Source organism: Protopterus annectens, chromosome 6.part0 (assembly GCF_019279795.1).
Source record: "Protopterus annectens isolate FY-2018-M chromosome 6.part0, PAN1.0, whole genome shotgun sequence".
NCBI classification, from domain to species: Eukaryota; Metazoa; Chordata; order Ceratodontiformes; family Protopteridae; genus Protopterus; species Protopterus annectens.
This window is the reverse complement of record NC_056737.1, coordinates 1,874,014,923-1,874,035,148: the sequence shown is the minus strand read 5'-3', so window position 1 is coordinate 1,874,035,148 and position 20,226 is coordinate 1,874,014,923.

Genomic DNA, 20,226 nt, shown 5'->3' with positions numbered 1-20,226 from the left:
AGTTTGTATAAGCATAGTGGTTTGGATCAGGATACCATCGTTTTGATGAGGGAATTTTTGGAAATAGTGTTAGATAACAACTTCATCTACTATGAAGGGGAGTATTATAGACAGACTTCTGGCATAGCGATGGGGGCAGCTTGTGCCCCCATGTATGCCAATTTAGTTCTTCTTGATTGGGAAGAAGAATTCGTCTTGAACTCCCCTTGGATGAATTACATCAGGTGTTTTGTCCGATATCTGGACGACATCTTCATGCTGTGGGAAGGTGACGAAGCTACACTAAAAAGTTTTATTGATTATTTGAACCAGACCACAAGCTTTTTACAGTTTACATATCAGTGTTGCAAGAAGGGTATTAATTATCTAGATGCTTATGTTTATTCCGATGGCCATTCCTTTCAGTCAAAAGTATATAGAAAGGAGACTTTTAGCAATGCTTATTTGCACTTTGGGAGTGCACATACGTATTCATCGAAACGCAGCATTGTCAAGGGACAGTGCATTAGAGCGGCACGTATGTCGTCCAATGTGGACAATATGTTAAGTGAATTGCAATTTATAGGTAACCTATTTAGGGACAAGGGGTACCCTAATAGTATGATCGAGGACATTATACACTATGTGTCCAGTGAATGGGGAAACAAATATCCTTCGTTATTAGGTACTGGGCTGGTCGCTAAGTCTGCCAGCCAAAAAAACATCATAAATGAAAATGCCACACAGGGTGAAAAACCTTATACCAGGGCTTGCATTTTAAAACAAGGGGATTATACGAAGGATGTTAAGGACATAATTTCAAACAACTGGAACATATTGAGAAGTGACGAGGGGATAAAGGATAAAATTTCTAACTGTCCTTACTTTGTTTCTAAGACAGGCATGAATTTGAAAAAGATCATTGAGGTCAAAACACAAAATTATAAGAGTAGGGTATATAATAGGAAAGGTACTAGAAAGTGTGGTCATTGCAATTACTGTGGGTATATAATGGAGGAAACAACAATACTTTTGAGCAACAGCATTCATAGTAAAATTATTTTCAGTTATGGCAATTGCCAGTCTCAACATCTGGTATATCTGGCAAAGTGTTGCTCATGTAATAGTTTTTACGTCGGGAAGACGGACCGACGATTAAGGGACAGAATCTATGACCACACTTATTGTATTAGAAAAAGGGATACCAACAATGCTCTCTCTCGTCATCTTCTTAGTAGTCCTGGATGTCAGGGGTTCAAATTTGCAATTTTAGAGGTTGTATCTCCTAACCCTAGGGGTGGTAATGTAAAAGCAGTTGTAGGAGAAAAGGAGATAAAATGGCAGATAAGGCTGAATGCAGCCTCACCTCCAGGACTCTATGAGGTTATACCCACTAAACCTCTGGTAAAAACGTGATATAAAACTACTTATGACCATAACAATGACTTGTTCTTTTATATAAGGGCATTACATATTTTATTTTATAGTGTTTTAATAGATATACACATTCAGCTTACATCATATAGGAATGTATTTTATTTATTTTATGTATTGTTTATAGTGTTTTGCATATATTGTATTCACTATTGTCTGCACTTTGTATGGCATTAGATAGTTGCAGTTATAATAATGTTTTTATACAGGGATGGAGTAGCATGTACTTAGTTTTTAGAATCTAGAAGTATTTCTTTAACAATTGTACTTTTAACTAGTTAATTAATCAATTAGGGCGGGCAGAAAGGTATATAAGGCAGCTCTAGTTAATTAATATTGTTCTGATGAAATCTCTGTAGTCAGATGAAAGCGCTCAACGAACTGTTTGTTACATTGTTCAAATAAAGAGAACTATATACGCAAGGCTCCTGGGAATTCCTTGGACTTGTTCGTTTTTTTCTGTTACTTGTGGTTGAGGTCCGAGGTTTACTTTCATTCTATAGCTATGTCAAGAATCTCAGTGGAAACACTCAGATCTGCTCTGAGTTAAATCAAAATGGCACTAAATATACAGAACCAACTGATATTGCCAACATCCTGCCAGATAGGTTCTGTGCTAACTTTACCCCTCTCTCACCCCCTAAAGGGCTCATCTTTATAACGGAAGAATGCAAAGTTCCTGTAATCATGGCTGCACAGGTAAAATCTCACTCTCCAAAGCCAAGAGCACAGCATCCATGGGACCTGACAACATCCCAGGCTGCCTTCTATATGAACTACAGAATGAACTGGCATCCCACCTAAGTACCATGTTCAGTCATAGCTTCACCTCAGGCTTTGTGCCCATTGAATGGCGCAACGTGGTGGTTATCCCACTCCACAAAGCGGGGGGCCACAACAGACCCCGGGAACTTAGCCTGACGAGCCTGGTCTGCAAGGCCATGGAATGTATCATCATGGAACTCATAAACTAAGACATTGGAGATCTCCAAACTCTGGACCCCACACAGTTTGGGTTTGTAAAAGGCAGATCATGTCTCCTAAACCTGATAGACTTCTTTGAAGCAGTCACCAAAGCCATAGGTGAGGGTAAAGTGGTTCACACAGCCTATCTAGATCTCGCCAAGGCATTCAACACCATCCCCCACTCTGGATTTATAGATAAACTCACTAAACTAGGTATAAATCCCTATGCCACAAGATGGGTTGCCAATTGGCTTACTGACAGAACCCACACTGTGAAAGCCGCAGACTCCAAATCAGACTTTAGACCAGTGACAAGTGGAGTACCACAGGGTTCAGTCATGGGTCCTGTCCTGATTGGTATCTACTTCTCTGAAGTACAGGCTAACACAGAAGGTCTTTGGCTATCTAAATTCACAGAAGACTGCAAACTAGGAGCCATAATCGAAACTCCTAACAATGTGGACATCCTACAAAAGGGTCACACTGAGACAGATGCCTGGAGTCAAAGCCATGGTCTCAAGCTCAATGCCAAAAAGTGCATTGTCATCCCCTTAGGTAAAAACTCTGTACCCATGAACTACCACATAGGCAGTAGTCTACTTAACACCGAAAGTGTGATAAGAGACCTTGGGACACAAGTGGACAGTAGTCTCTCCTTTGATAATCACATCGCCACCGTGGTCAGGAAATCCTTCTACATGGAACACCTCATCACAAAAGGTTTCTCATCCAGAAAGAAAGAGGTCATTGTTCTCCTCTACTCATCACTCATTAGACCCATTATAGAATACAACATCCCTTTTGGTATGTACCTCACAAGACATCTACAACAACTGGAAAAGCTGCAAAAATACCTCACAAAGAGGATTACTGGCCTCAAACAGATGCCTTATGCAGACCGACTCAAAAAACTCCAGCTTTACTCCGTCACATATCACCTACTCAGAGGCGATCACTGCCTAACATACAAAGCTATGTCAAACCCAGAGCTGTTGGACATGCTCCACTTAAAGAAATCCCAATCCCTCTGAGCTACAGGCTCTAGGGACCTAAACCTTGTCACCACAATAAACAGAACATGCTGGAGGGATAGATTCCTGTCCCAGAGACTTCCCATACTCTAGAACAGACTACCTATCTATGTCAAACAGCTCTCCTCATTAGCACTCTTCAAGAAAAATCTTGATGATTGGATGGGTAATAGGAAATTCACCCCCAGGATCACTTCTATGGTACTGCTTGCCAGGGGCACAGGAAAAAAGTTTTCTTGGGTGGCGAAAGCCAGGGTACCTTTTTGGCTAGGCTTGTATAAGCCCTAGGGCCAATAGCCTAGTACGTACCTATGAACCTATGAACCTATGTAGATTTGCAATCACTTAATAGTACTGTTGTATTAAGCACTGTTACCCACACTGTGCAACATAAATAAAATGTGCAGGAATGTCTGTATATGACTGGTGTAATCCCCAGAGGTCATTTAGTACAACTGAGAGAGGCATAGACAGAAAACAGTGAAAAGACAAACAACAAAATCCAAATAGCACACGCAACTGAGATATGAACTATTGTATTTTTAGCACACACAGCCATGGTTCAAATCCTGGGAGTGGTAGTAGTCTGCATACAAAATCATACCCCACAACTGTACAGATATGTCCAGAATGTCCAGTAAATTGGCCTATATCTGCTGTCTGTCACTCTGTCCCTCTGGGAATCAGTGGGATGATCCCAGACATATAGGCAGCAAACATGAAATATAACTGATTGTCACACATCTATAAGAACACACCTGTCACTCTAGCAACTCCTCAAAGTGTCATTAGAGTACTAAGCCAGGTATGTCCCATATACACCCACATGTTGTCAAGTTGTGACCAGAGTGTGTACAGTAACAGAGTGAGATGTATGTGCATAATACCAATGTGGAATCTGGTACTTTGTGTGGCAAAATTCAGGTAGTGCTAACAAACATTGCTACCATGGGTCCGTCAGATATGAACACTGTGCACAGAAATAAAAATAAAAGATTGATACCCTGTATTGGTACTGTTTACTTTGGTATTGTATAGCATTGTTATTGTTGCAGTTGCTCTGAATAATAAGGTACTACTCATCACTGTCACCCATACTGTGCTACATAATATAACTGTCTAGGCAATCCTGTATGAGTGTTGTAATACAGGGTCAGAATGTAAAACCACAGGAGAATTATGGACAGAAATCAGATAAGAGATATACAGCAATATCTATATAGCACACACAGCTGTGATGGACAGTATTTTAGTGTTAGCAGACCCAGCCATGGTCTGAATCCTGGGAGTGGAAGTAGGCTGAATACAGAATCATATCCCAAAACTGTACAAATATATCCAGAATGTCCAGTATATCAGCCCATATCGGCTGTCTGTCACCCTGTCCCCCTGGGAAATCAATGGGATGATCCCAGATGTTTAGGCAGCAAACAGGAAATACAACTGATTGTCATACATCTATAAGTACAAACCTGTCACACTAGCAACTCCCCAAAATGTTATGAGAGTAATAAGCCAAGTATGTCCCATCTACTCCCCCATGTTGTCAAGCTGTGATCAGAGTGTTTACAGTAACAGAGTGAGATGTATGTGAATAATACTAATGTGGATTCTGGTACTTTGTGTAGCAACATTTAGGGAGTGCTAACAAACATTGCTCCCACAGGTCCAACTAGATAATCCAAATGTGACACTAAGGAACGATAAAAAACAAAGCTCGTCAGATACAAACACTATGCTTAGAAATAAAATATTGATACCCTGTACAGGTACTGTTTACTTTGGTATTTTATGGCATTGTTATTGTTGCAGTTGCTCTGAATAATGAGGTATCACTCATCACTGTCACACACACACACACACTGTGTCACATGATATAACTGTCTAGGAAATCCTGTATAAGAGTGTTGTAGGTCACTAAAGGTTGAAGAGGGCAATAGTCTATATATGTCCTGTTTCACCAGCATGAGGTCAAGACATGGTCAGAGTCTGTGAAAAAAGAGATGGACAGGTATGTGCATAACATCAACCTGGAATCTGGGAGTATGTGTAGAAATAGTTAGTGTTAACAAACAATTCCTCCACAGGTATACCAGGTAAGAGGTGTATACTGCAGGTAAAACCAGTTCATGTATATAGTTGTATAGTTGTCAACAGCCATACCACTGTCCAAACTAATTCAATAGGGTAGTGTACTAATACTTGTAAGGTACAGATAACAGCACTAGGAAAGTAATGCGAACTACAGGAATATACTAGTTGTTAATTGACATCTTTCTCCCCCCCACCATATCTGCAACAATAAACTAAATACCCAACTCAATTGGTACATGCTGACTTAACTGTAATGTTGGGACATATGTCCTATTGTTTCATAATTATTTAAATCTGTTTCTATGCATGTGCTATGTTGAAATACTCCAACATTGGTGGCATGGTGCCATCAATGTACCTGCATGCTGCTTTAATTACCACTGTGGTCCCATATATGCATGTGTTCTGTTTGCTATGCAACTGTTCCATATCTGGTGTCTGGGTTAATGGGAAGATCTGTGCATGCTATTATACCTAATCCTGGAATGTGTTGAATATTACTAACCCACATATGTTGATAAAACATGAACACCATAGCACATATGGGAATGTGGGTCCCAACTGACCCACCTATCCCAACTGAGCTGGCTGTGGCACTGGGCACTAGCACATCTGGGGCCCAACCTGGGACCTCCTCATCCATTGGTCCTGCACCACCTTCGGCGGAACCGCCTCAGAGGATGTGGCTTGTCCCCCCTGGGGAGTAGGCACCAACAGGAACCTGTCACACTTCACCAGGTCCAGGTCGTGGTGTGTAGTGAAGTCAACCAGGAGTTTGGAGACCTTCAATGCCAGCTCGAGGGCCGAGTGTCAGGACTAGAGGGTTGGCCTGGCTCTCTGACTCATCCCCCAGCACAGCCACCTTTGGGGCTGTGAAGGTGCAGTTGTGACTGCCCATGGGTGGGGACCTCAGTCCCAATGTTTCCACTAGGGGGCTCATGGGCTTCTGATTTCTCAACACCCCTCCCCTTCAAGGTGTTTACCCCCCACATGTCATATACCGCCCCTGTATGCGTCTTGTTTGTCTTGCCTCTTAACCTACCCAACCTGCCTCCCCAAATGTACCTACTATACCTCCCCAAATCCCATTCTCACCTGAAAAAAAAAGAAAAAAAAGGGCAATCTGTTACCCCAAAAAAACTCACCCCATATATAACTGTCCATTTCACACATGTCCACTGGACACATGTGATCTGGTCTAATTGGCATCACAACATATTATTGTTGTCCTCCCCCCTCTCTCAGTGTCCAAATCTACCTCCAAATGCAGTGTATATCCACAGCTGTTGCTGTAGAAGAAATGGGCAGCTATGGACCTTCCCTACACTCTCCCTGCACATCCCTAGCTATTTTCCCTACTGTGTTTCCCTCTTTGTGCCCCTTTTTCACCACTTTCCTATCAACCCTTTTTTTCTTTTCTTTTAAAGAAATTAGCGTGGAGGTAAGTGGGAGTAAGCACTTTTAAGCAGCAGTAAGCGGGTTTAAGCTTGTTTGCGCAGGGGTAAGCAACACCTACACAGGTTAAGCAATGCAGAAGTTAACTGAGTATAAGAAACTGCAACCGGAAGTTAGCAGTGCTTACCTCCATGCAAATCCTCCTACAACTGCTTAAAAGTGCCTTAAACACTATGTATCCAACAGCCCTTGTTCTGCCCAGCAACAAAATAAACAGCCTCTGCAAAGCTCGCTCCCAGGACCCTGCACACCACAGCCAAAGTGATGTACTAGTAAGCCATGTGAGATATACATAACCCTGATGTTTTCACAAACATATCATCCAGCACAGTCATTCAACAGTACAGGAAATGTATTTGTGTGTGTGTGTGTGTGTGTGTGTGTGTGTGTGTGTGTGTGTGTGTGTGTGTGTGTGTGTGTGTGTGTATATATATATATATATATATATATATATGTATATATATAGATATATAATATCTATATATGTATATATATATATATATATATATATATATATATATATATATATATATATATATATATATACGTATACATATATATAAGTACTTTTCCGTTAAACCCCTACCACTTCCCACTGCTATGTTTTGGCAGTATTTCAGTAGTGGATTTTACTTAGACCGTTCACTTATAAGAAGAAACGTAGTCTACGTGGGTGGATTTATCAACATTGATTATAAAACAATTGTACAATTACAAATGTTTTCAGGACACCAGCACACCGAAATTTCTTTCAAATGTTGTCAGAAATAATTTATTCCCACTGTAGATATTTCCTTCAAACATAATAAGAAATAATCCATTTTCTACTTCTACCATGCTGCTGTTACGAGATTTACTAGAAACAAATATTTACTTTTTAACTGAACCTGAAGAATGCGCAGCTTTTATGCCTACCATCCCTACTGCCCATTACAAAACATTCTGTGACACAGACAAATAAAAAACACATACAGTTTCATAACTATGTTAATTATAGCTCACTTTGGTATAAACAACCCACAAAGTATGCAAAACCACAACAGTTTTCTTCACCGAAGTTCACAGTCGAGGTTCCGGAAACAATAACAACACATACTTACATGATCTAATAATGCAAGTAGACCTGACCACACTGCCAGTTGTTAACAGCAAGTGGAGTTTAACAAGTGAAAAACTGTGTGCAACTTAAAAAATCAGGGGCAAAATAAGGCAGAAAACATAGTCTGGGAAAGAATACTAACAAGGGCATGAAAGGCACACCAGCAGCAGGACAACGCTAAGACACACAACCGACTAACAAAAGAAAGGAATATCAAGAAACTACAAAGTGACAAGTACCAAAAGGAAAGTAAGACAGTCACACAAGCAGCTGGGCAGTTCCGTGTCCCTGCACTTCCTAAGTAACTCTCTGCATGTCACAATAAAACTTAATAAACAGACTTCTTAAGACAGCACCGCTGTGATTTCAGGATTTAGAGCTGTTGTAGAAGTCCAATGAGATAAAAAAACAGGTCTCATGAAGCGTTAATTACTGCCAGTATACCCAGGTTTCTTATAATGTATGAAGACGGAGCAGAAAATATATGCCACCTTGCCATTTACTCACCATGTTTGGCTGTGAACTGTATCACCTTGGCAAACTAGTCAATACTACTGTTCTTCTCAGGTAACACTGCTACCAAGCCTAGAAAACCCTTCTATTTATTTATTTATTTTATTTTATTTTACATTTGCTGACCGGGCTAGTCTAACTGGATACATGTCCATTTTCAGTAGAGGCCTGGGGAGATAAGCTCCAAATGAAAAACAGTACTACAGGATTACATTAAGATAGGCAAATAAGATAATTTTACACACAGTTGCAGTTCATTTAATATGACAATACAATTTAGGAGCTAACATAAAGTAAAGTAATTCTCAAAAGAAGTAATCTTGTAAATGAATACTTAATTTACAATTGCTGGTTTATCTGGTAAAGAGCAGCATGGACTTAGTAAAGAAAGGTAGAAGAAGAAAAGAAAAAAAAAGTGTTAAAAATACAGTCAAGGGTTATTCTGGGTTACAGCAAGGGCATAGCCATTGTGTTGTAAGGTAAATCTTAAGTTTTTGTTTGAAAAGTGTTAGGGAGGCTAGTGATGTAAGTTCACTAGGTAAATGTTTCCAGTTTTTCCCAATTGTATTTGAGAAGAGAGGGTCACCTGCTGTGTTACTGGTTTTACTTGTGCTAACTTGTAATTTATTTGATGAGCATAAGGTGTTAAGATTTTTGTAGGGGGTGATCAGGCTTGATAATATTGGAGTATTATGAGGCTGATAAAGGGTTTTATGGGCAATTATAAGTTGGTTAAATTTAAACTGATTCTGAAGTTCCAGCCAACCTAGTTGAATTAAATTCTGACAATGATGGGTTTTGAACGGTTTTCCACTGGTAAATCTGTCAATAATATTATAGGATTTAGCTAGTTTCTGAAGATGTTTTTAGATAGATTAGTATAAATAGGAGAGGCATAGAGACGTGTTGAGATTAGATGGGAGTGGGCAATAGTAGATCTAGCTAATGGAGTAAGGAAGGGTTTGATCCTATAGAGGGAGCCGATTTTTTTGTTGATTGATTTTACTGTATTGTTAATATGAGTATCAAAGTTGAGGTTGTTGTCAATTGTAACTCCTAGAAGTTTGGTTGTTAAATCAGGTGATATGGAGTGTACAGTTGTTAGATGTGACTGAAAATCTATTTGGATGGACTTACGGGTAGGAGTAAAGAGCAGGAGCTTTGTTTTTTTGGGGTTCAAGAGGAGGCAACATTAAAGAAACCAAGATTCTACTATGTTAAAAACTTTTTGAGTTATGGATTGCAGTTCAGGTGAGGAATTGGCTGAGCATATAATTGTAGAATCATCAGCATACTGAATACAGGTAGAGTGAAGGATTGCTAAGTGAAGATCATTGATGACAATTGAGAATAGAAGAGGCCTAAAATGGAGCCCTGAGGGACATCTAAGGTGACAGGCAGGTGAGAAGATAGGTTATTCTCCCAGAGCACAGCTTGCTGCCTATTACTGAGGTAGGAACTGAACCATTTTACAGTCTGAGCATCAAGAGAGAGTGATTTGAGAATATTTATACGCAGCTGGTGGTTTAGCATGTCAAAAGCTTTGGAAAGATCAATAAAGAGTGCTGAAGAGAGGATGTTGTTATTTCTGTTTTTGTTAATGGAGTTAGAGAAGGATAAGAGGGCAATAGTCAAGCTATGGAATGGCCTAAAGCCAGCTTGACATTCAGCAAGTATGTTGTTTTGGATTAGATGGTTTAGTAGCTGTCTATGAAGGCATTTTTCCATTATTTTTGTTAAGGGGGATAGTAGAGCTATAGGATGATAGTTAGAATGTTCATTAGAGTTCCCACCTTTGTATAGGGGAATAATGTGAGAGATTTTCCAGATTGTTGGAATTGTTCCCTCGTTTATGGTTCTGTTTATGAGGATGGATATTGGATAGGCTACAGCTTCAGCTGCTTTCTTCAGGTATTCTGCAAGCTGGTCAGCTGATGGAGTACAAGGTTTTAGTTTTTGGATGAGCTTGCAGATGAAGTGTGTTGGGATGGGTTGCAGTTGAAATGTAGAAAGAGCGCTAGTAAAGAAGGTAGGAAGGCTTGAGTTGTCAGGTGAGAGTTGATTTGCTAGAGTTTAAATGGTTTCTGTGAAGAAGATATTGAAGGCATTAGCAGTTTGCTTTGGGTTTTCATGGTTACTACCTAGTGGGGTTGGTGTGCTAGTTTGACCTGGGTGTAGGAGTCTGTTAATGCTTGCCCAAAACTGGATTATTATGGTGCGTCTTCTGCATTTGACAATAGAAGTTTTTTTTATCTGAGGCTACAGCTTTTTTTGTCTCATTTCTCATCTGTCTAAATATTAGTTCATCTAGAGTATTTTTGGTAATTCACTACCTGGTCCAGGCTTTGTTTCTGAGTAGGATTTTCTGTCTGGTGTCTTTTGAGAGCCAAGAGGCTGGTTTTGACCTAATTCTTATAATACGTTTTGGAGCATACTGTTCTAGGATGGCTAAGAATTTAGTGTTAAAGTATTTAACTGCCTCTTCAAGAGGGAGGCTTTTCAAGGAAGACCAATCACTTGCCCTAAGTTAATTTTGAAATAGTTCAGGGTTAAAGTCTTTGTTGGACCGTATTGCCCTATATGTGGCTGTGTAGGGAATATCGATCTTTTGCCTGAGTTTATAGGTTAATGAGTGGTCACTTATGTCATCTGGGAAGATTCCTACCTTATATGTCTGGTGGTGTTTATTTATGAGAATTCAATCTAAGGTGCTTTCTTTTTTGTTTGGTTTGTTAATTCTGGTTGGGGAGATAATGATTTGTGAAAAGCCATAAAGGTTAATATGGGAAGTAGGATGTTCAGTACTGATACACTTCCAGTCAATATTGAAATCTCCAAGGATAATAGCACCTTGTGGGAAGGATGATGACAGGGAGCTGAGGATATCCTCGAGTATACTGGTATTATTACCAGGAGTAAGTAGATACAACTGATGTATATGGATTTACTAGAATTGAGCTGAAGTTTGGAAATAAGGATTTCTGCATTATTCTCTAGAGGTGGTTTGTAGTCTACAGAGGTAACTTGTAGCTCATTTTTGAAAATGATAGCTTCTCCACCACCCTTCCTATTTTTGCGGTCTAGCCTTATAATGTTGTATCCGGGTGGGATGACTGTAGTATCTTGGGTATAGGGTTTTAACCATGTCTCTGTAAGGCATAGGACATCGAAAGAGTGCACATCTAAAAGAGCATGGAGGTGTGCAACTTTGTTATTAATGCTACTTATATTGAGATGTGCAATATAGAGTGAGTTAGTGAGTTTGGTAGGGGAAGGTGTGATGGAGGGACTGGGGTTATGAAGTTTGTTTGTTAAAGTACTTGCTGGGCCAGGATTAGGGTGAAAATTGCCGCCTAGTAAGGACCGACTTATTAGTCAACACAAAGGATTATGTAGGTTCAAGATTTGGTTTAAAGATTTCCTGGTTCTAAGATCATTGTATTTGATGTGGGTCAGTCTGTGGAATTTAGCTAATAGGTAGCTAGGAATGGAAGTTATGTTTATGTGATTTTGGGAGATAGTGAGAGCTATTGTAGTTTGTTAGGAAGGTAGTGAGTTATAAGATATTGTGGGTGTTCAAAGGAGGTTAAGAGGTAGGCTGAGATGAGAAAAGGTAAAAGTGTGGCAATGAGTAACAGCATGAATTTTGCTGTGAAAGTTGATGTAGGCATAGTGCAAAAAAGAACAAAAGAACTGTAGTGGAGGCAGGAGTAGTATTAAGACAAGATGACATATGTAAGTTGGTTCAGTTACCTTATGTAGAGGGATATATGACTGGTATTGAGGTGAAGAGAGTGTGGTTATATAGCCTACAGTAGAGAGAAGTTTAGAGTCCTTGGGGGCAAGTGGGAATTGGGGGTAAGGTAGGGGAGCGGAGTGAGCCCGCAGGGCAAACGGAGTGGGAAGAGACAAAAGAAGGAGAAGCAGCCAAAAGAGCAATCAGTGAAATGGTGTGTATGTAGGTAAGTAAAGTTTTAAGTGGGTATATAGTTTAAGAAGAGTGGTAGAGGGGGTAGTAGGGGGATAGATGGGTGCTAAATCTAGCTGTAAAAATGTGACCCTCTGTCAATTGGCTTTCAAACACAGCAGAGTGAAGTGGCAAGGTTTTAACGGAAAAGTACCCATATATATATATATATATATATATATATATATATATATATATACACATATGCATACATCTATAGATATATATGTGTATATATATATATATATATATATATATATATATATATATATATATATATGTATATTGTTGTTGTTGTTGTGTCTTTCGGCTTTTCCCAGTTAGGGGTCGCCACAGCAGAACTCTGGTCCGCTAATGATTGGCAGTAGATTTTTACGTGCCAAGTTGCTGGCCCTGGTGCACAACCTTCAACGAAGGTCCGTCCATTCACACATGTCTCCACACAGAAGACGCTCTAACTGAGAATCGAACAGGACAACGTCTTACTGTAAGGCGACAATGCTACCGCAGCACCACCACCGCAGTAATATATATATATATATATATATATATATATATATATATATATATATATATATATATATAAATATGTAAGCATACATATATATCTATATATGTATATACAGACATATATCTATAGATATAAAAGAGAACAGAACAAAACCATATATGTCCACATGCACCATTAATGGGGGTGAGGGGGCACAAGCAACATACGTCTTGCATGTATAGATAGCCCCCCAGCCAAACACGTCTGCCCTGCAATACAGTACCAACTGTTGCAAATCCCATAACCAGGACCTGACACAACATGGGCACAAGATGTTAACAGTACTCCATCCCACCTGTATGATGTCAGGCTGGTATCAGTAACATATCATGCAGTACAGTCTGGCTACCATAGGGAATGTACAATGTGGAAGCAATCAACATTCCTAAGATACATATACACAGACACATATATGCAGATACACACACACACACATATATATATATATATATATATATATATATATATATATATATATATATATATATATATAGATCTAGATAAATATATATATATATATATATATTACTACACATACACACACAGAGATATGTATAGGAAGATACATATGTAGAAGGTGCACACAATACAGAACAGCCACTTTGCCTACAGTTGCCACCTTACCAACTGGATACTGTATGAATCACCCATACAAATGACAATTGTTGACTGCAACACATACCCACAGAATGGTCAAAGGATATAACACCACACACAGCTTTGCCTACATGGGAAAGGTTTATTTGTGTACTATTACAGTTGTATATACCATGTCATATGGCTGTTTAGACTCTGCCATACATATAAACAGACTAATACAACTGTCAAACAGATAAATTAATACAGTATTCTGGAAAGGTTTACATATGTTGCTGTCCAGGCCAAGGCCTTCAAGTAGCACAACAGTAAAGACAGACTGGGCCACAGGATAACAATCAATCAACAGTAAGTAATGCAGATGAATAGTCCAGCAGCCTCTATATGCACTCTGTACACAATCCCTAGGGGGTAAAGACCTCAGTTGGCACAATGGGATGTATCTCTTACATAACAAGGCATAAATGACACCATCACAATCACACTGACAAACAGAACAGTCTGCCTGGCAGGAAATAGTAGGCCTGCATTTACTCAAGGTGAATTGTATGGTAATGTACATCCAGATACCTTAAGGCAGCTTACCCCTGATACCCCCACATGTTGTAACAGCCTAGGTTAGTTATGGTGTATTCCCCCATAGACTGACATACAGGGCCATATACCACTGTTACATACACTGGCCTCTGGAGTGCATAAGGGCACACATGTATTGTGTAGATGAAGCCCACACATATATGGACCCAACCCCACAATATGTGTGGGGGCCACAACAACAGTGGAATGATGGCAGGAATGGCAGCATGGCATACTCACAGCCAATTACATAACAACCCCTGACAACATGTCATATGAACAAAGCCTGGTATGTATGTGAAGGACAGAGGCTGGAACACAGGCCCATATGTGAAATAGTGTTGTCATACACTAAGTAAGTCACTAGTGTTACAGGACAGTCTTCAATATACCCTTTGTCAGGAATATGAAGTTAGAAACACAAATGGATATATCCATGTACTTATAGCACTAAACACACACACTGCCAGTGATATATCTGACACAATACCTATGTGGTGGACAGACAAAACATAGCAGGCACACCTCTGGCCATCAAGTGGATAGGCCCACAGATGACAGCTATGCAGACAGACTGCATTCCATGTTAAAATAGTATGTACACACAAACCCTGTAACACTGGTGCTATAGAATGCATACAAGAACACTACTCACACTCTGTCTGCAATTCTGGAACCTCATACAAATATGTAGCTGGCCTGAGTGTGCAAGTTCTCTTGTAAGAGGTATTGCTACCTATTGTCTGTAACACTTCTGCCCACACACAGGAAGGATGTCCACCATACAGGAAAGGTAAAGGGACCATGCCCACATGATTTAGGGATTTAAAGTAGTGGGTTGCCATGACAGTGGTAATTGGAAGTACTTCACTGCATGCTGTATGCAGGTAGCAAGTGGAGGACACTGACTGGTGAAGAAGAAATCACCTAATCATGTGCATCACTTACAAAAATCCATGCTTCAATCTATTCAAAGCAGCTCAATCCATTTACTGGAGAGAGACAGAGATAGAGAGAGATAGAGATAGAGAGAGAGAGAGAGAGAGAGAGAGAGAAAGGTAAAAAAAAAACACACAACAAAAATAAAAAAAAAAACATCTATCCAGCAAACTATCCAGAAGAGGCATCATTCCCACAACAAGCATGTGAAGTATATATGCATGTAAGTGACTGTAGTACTTGGTCCATAATAATGGGATAGATGATGTGGAATGATTTATATGTGCCATCATCAGGTGTTGTTGTTGTAATGATGCTCAGCTGAACAACTGCTATGGACAATAGAGTCTGCCCCTGTGGGTAGTGGGCAATAACAGTCAACTGTGCAGAGCGGCACTGACTGATAAGATGTAAGCCATCATAGTATGTGTTGTGTAATGGAAAGCATGTATATTACCATGGCCGATAGTTTGTGGTGGAAGTAATGCCATAATGATGGACATGTTGGTTCCATAGCCCACCATTTGCAGGACACTCAGGTTAACCTGTATTGTAGCATGCTGTGCAGGAAGGCGTTTTGAGATTGTGAACCTGATGTCTGAATGTACCCCATATATATGTATGTATATGTGTACATACGTATATATATATATATATATATATATATATATATATATATATATATATATATATATATATGTATATATATATATACACACACATGTGATACCCATATGTAGACATATATAGATATATATAAACACATATATACAACATCATATATATCTACACATGCAAATATATGTATGTAACTACATGTCCCCTATATTATAACCACAGGGCTGCATGCTATGTGTGAGGGAACAGCACACATAGCAATGCACACAGATATATACAGCTGACAGTGTGTGCAACATGGACGGGTATGTCACATGTGAACCCCTTGTTGGGACCACATTGCCCTTGTCTGTGAAGTAGGCAATGGAAATATGGGGAAGTATGGCAGGTATATTTGTGGAGGTGGTCTTGGTTGGTAAAAATAGAGGACAGCCTACAGGGGTGGTATATGACACATGTGGTGGGTAAACACCCTGGACGATGTGTGTGTGTTCTGTGATGTGGAAGCCCCATAGGCCCCAATATGTACACAATGGTTACAAGCCTCCCACCCACTGCTACTCACAACAGCACTCCATCTTCCAAAGGTGCCTGGCCTGGAGGCTGAGCAGGAGGAGCATGTGGACCCTGTGAATGTGTACTGGGTGCCTCAAGGTGATGTAGCACATCCCACATCTGTCTGTGGATCCTGCTATGGAACACACCCTGGATCTGACCTCGGGGGACAGGATCATGTCTGTGTGTGCCCCTGGGGGGGACAATATCCCCTGAGGTGGTTCCACCTGAAGATAGTGCTGGACCAGTATTAGAGGAGGCCCCAGGGTAGGTCCCTCATGTGATGTGGCCTGGTAACATGGGCAGATGAGTTTGGAGAGGTGTTTCTGCTTGTAAATATGCCCTAAACATGCTATTGTGTCACTGTTATAGAACATATGTGGGTAGTAATAGTCTACACAATCCCAGAACATGTCCAACAGCATGCATAGATATCCCCAATAACACAGAATGTCAGATGTGCAGCAATCACTTAGCAAGCATACCACAGGCATATATGGAACCATAGTGGCAATGACAATAGCATGCAGGTGAATAGTTCGTAACAGGCCAACAATGATAGTGTCCAGACAGGGAGCATGGCTACAAACACATAGCACAAAGTGTGGTTTCAATACAAACCTGTCCATCTAGTAGGTAAACTGTAGCCATACCTATTGAGTTGTGTGTACAGTTTGTTGTTGATATGGTGGGAGACAGAGATGTGTATTAAGAAGTGTGGTAACCTTGCTCTATGAGTTGTTCAGACGTGTGTCCATCTTTATGTCTTTCAGGCAAGATGTCACATGGATGGCTCCCATCTTATTCAGCTGCTGAAAATGAAATATTGCCAACCCATCTAATCCAGCACTACCCTGTACTGTTTTGCTGGGCCAGCCATGAGCAGCAAGAGTGGACCATCCTGTGGAATGACCTAGTCCACAGGGTCAATGATGTCGGACTGCACAACCACACTTATGAGCAGGTCCGACATCATTGTTCTGACCTGCTTCACAATGCCCATCGGCATGCTGCTGCAGCCTGGGGGGATCACCTCGCAACAGGGGGGCCATGCCATCCATTCCCCTTGACACGTGTTGAGGAGCTCCTCACCACCGTCATGGCACCTGCCCATACAAACAGCCAACAACTGCCGGACATCATTGTGGAGGTGGGTGCTACCCATACATCAGCTGAGGAACGTGCAGGTAAGTCCACAGGGCACATCAGTAGACCACTGTTGTGTATCCATCTGCATCTGCACAGGTAGATCATGCATATCTGACATGTCATATATATATAGTTTGTTGCTGCATAGTAGTAATAAACAGATGTGCATACATGGTAGTATTGTGGACATGTACTGTTGATGTACTGTAATGCTGCACCCACCCTGTAGCAATGCCACAGGCATGGCCACTCACTTTACATCTCTTACCCTCTTATGTAGGTCCCTCTGGTATAACACCAAGGCAGCAGAATGTAGCTGGTGAGTATGGTTTATGTTGATGCTTGCCAAGACACCGAGCATGTAATGGCTATTCCATGCACACATCTAACACACCTACCCAGAATGCATGCTGTACATGTCTATGTTTTGTTGTTGTTAAATACACGGCATCACAGTGGTGACCATGATGGGGTATTGGAAGGGTATGTCAGACACCTGCAAGATAACTAACATCCTGTCATTGGGGAATGTGTCCACAGGGAGTAACGTAATGATGGGAGACATGGCCTACAGTAGGGACATGTGTGAAACATCTCCCGTATACAGTGCAACAACAGTGTATATACCAGTAGTACAATGGCAACTGTTACAGATTTACACTATGGCATAACGTATTACAGTGGCCCACATTATTAGCTGGGACTAGGCTGTAACATGTGGTGTTCAGTGTATGGGACACTGCAAACTGACACACGTGTAGGCCTTACTTGCAAAGCATCTGCAAAAAAGCTGAAGGTAGGGAGGGGGTGTCAGCATGACACACCAGTGCACTGCAACAGGAATCCTAAGGATGATAATAATGGCTGTATATGCACACAGTCAGGTTCAGGGACTGTAGCCGACATAACCCTACCCCCCACAGCAATAGTGACGGCAGTGTGTGAACACCAAGGGATGTGCACATGAGTAGACTTTGCAGTCATGCAGATTTGGGGGACATATGTAGGGCAGACTGAACATACACTGGAAAATGCAGATGACCCATGCTAGTATACCCCTGCCAGGAGTATTGACTACTGTAGTACACATAACAATAGGTGCAACAAACCGTCATGATAAGGGTGTGCGCACATTAGCACACACGGAGTGTATGCATTGTGGTCAGCATCTGCACACCTAACACATTCCGTAGACACTGCATGTGAATGTACAGGACATATGTCACATATTGGGCTCATGTACTGTTAATATATGCGGTGATGTGGTCCCACGGCAGATCAAGGAAGGGTGTGTCATATCAATAAGGGTCTGTACACTCCCCATAGCCATGGTATGGTCTGATGGTCGTCAGTATAATAGTACTGGATTGGTCATACATGGTCCGCTGATGTTGAGATCTGTAAACCAGACATCAGGCGTTCACAAATGACATCTGTCCACATATCATCCCAGGTATGTGTTGGTGAAAAATATAGGGGCTGTGAGCATTAGAGCTGACATAACTGACTCAGTACTGCACATTCGGCAATGGGATGTACACCTGTGAGGTTTGCTGCACAGTACATGCAATGGTGCAGAACAGGTGCACAGCAATACTGTGTACATGGGTGCAGTGGTATCCAGGGGAAGGGGCATCACCTACTAACACAGCACATGCATCACACGCATGTATAATTTTGCTAGCACAGATTGATGATAGCTGCACTGCATGCTGTTGTGTACCATATGTTATGCATGTGGACAGATGGGTAATAGGAGGACTGTGTGTACTATCTTTGTGCAACCTCACCTGTATTTGTGTGTGTGTGTGTGTGTGTGTGTGTGTGTGTGTGTGTGTGTGTGTGTGTGTGTGTGTGTGTGTGTGTGTGTTGGTGGGTGGTTATTTTGTCTGTAGGGTCACTCTAGTGAAGTGGAGGGAGGGTGATGCATGTAGGATGCATGTGTGCATGTGTGTGTGTTTGTGTCGGTGTCCATGTATGCACATGTGTGATTGTGATGTTGTTCATACAGCAGTACTTCCGTTTGGGATCGTGCAGTACATGGACACGGAGTGACACATGACACACCAGGAATACTTGTATATATGTAATCACCAGACAGCTGATAGTATAATAATGTCTGCAGCATGGAACATGCATTGGGAGGGAAGGTAGACACCAGGTATACCCTTAATATCGCATTCAGCAGAGAGGTGACCGACAACCCATGTATGCAGCACTACTGATGCATTGATGAATTACTAGACAACACAAGGGAGTGTATCCATATATTTCAGTTGTCACACAATAGGTTGATTAAGCAGGATATCTGGCATGTACTGAACAATGCTTACACATGACACTCCAGTGCGTGAAATTATGGAGTGAACATAGTAGCCCCTCACATATAGGGGCCATGTTCATGATGTCTGGACATACACAGGGTGAACACTGAATGACAGCAGTGAGGCCATGTAAAACCACTCCACGCAGGTCAGGGAGGTAATAGAGTAACAGGCCTTGTGTTGTGATTACTTGTCTAGGCATTTAGATGAATGATACATTAATGAGTGGTATTAATGAGTGCATGTTACCAAGTGTGATGCTGGATGGAGAACACATGAGAATAAACGTGGGACTGTCTGTAAAGGCACGGACAGGTAGATATTAAGGTGCTGTGTGTGTTTGTGTGTGTGGGTGTGTGTGTGTGTGTGTGTGTGTGTGT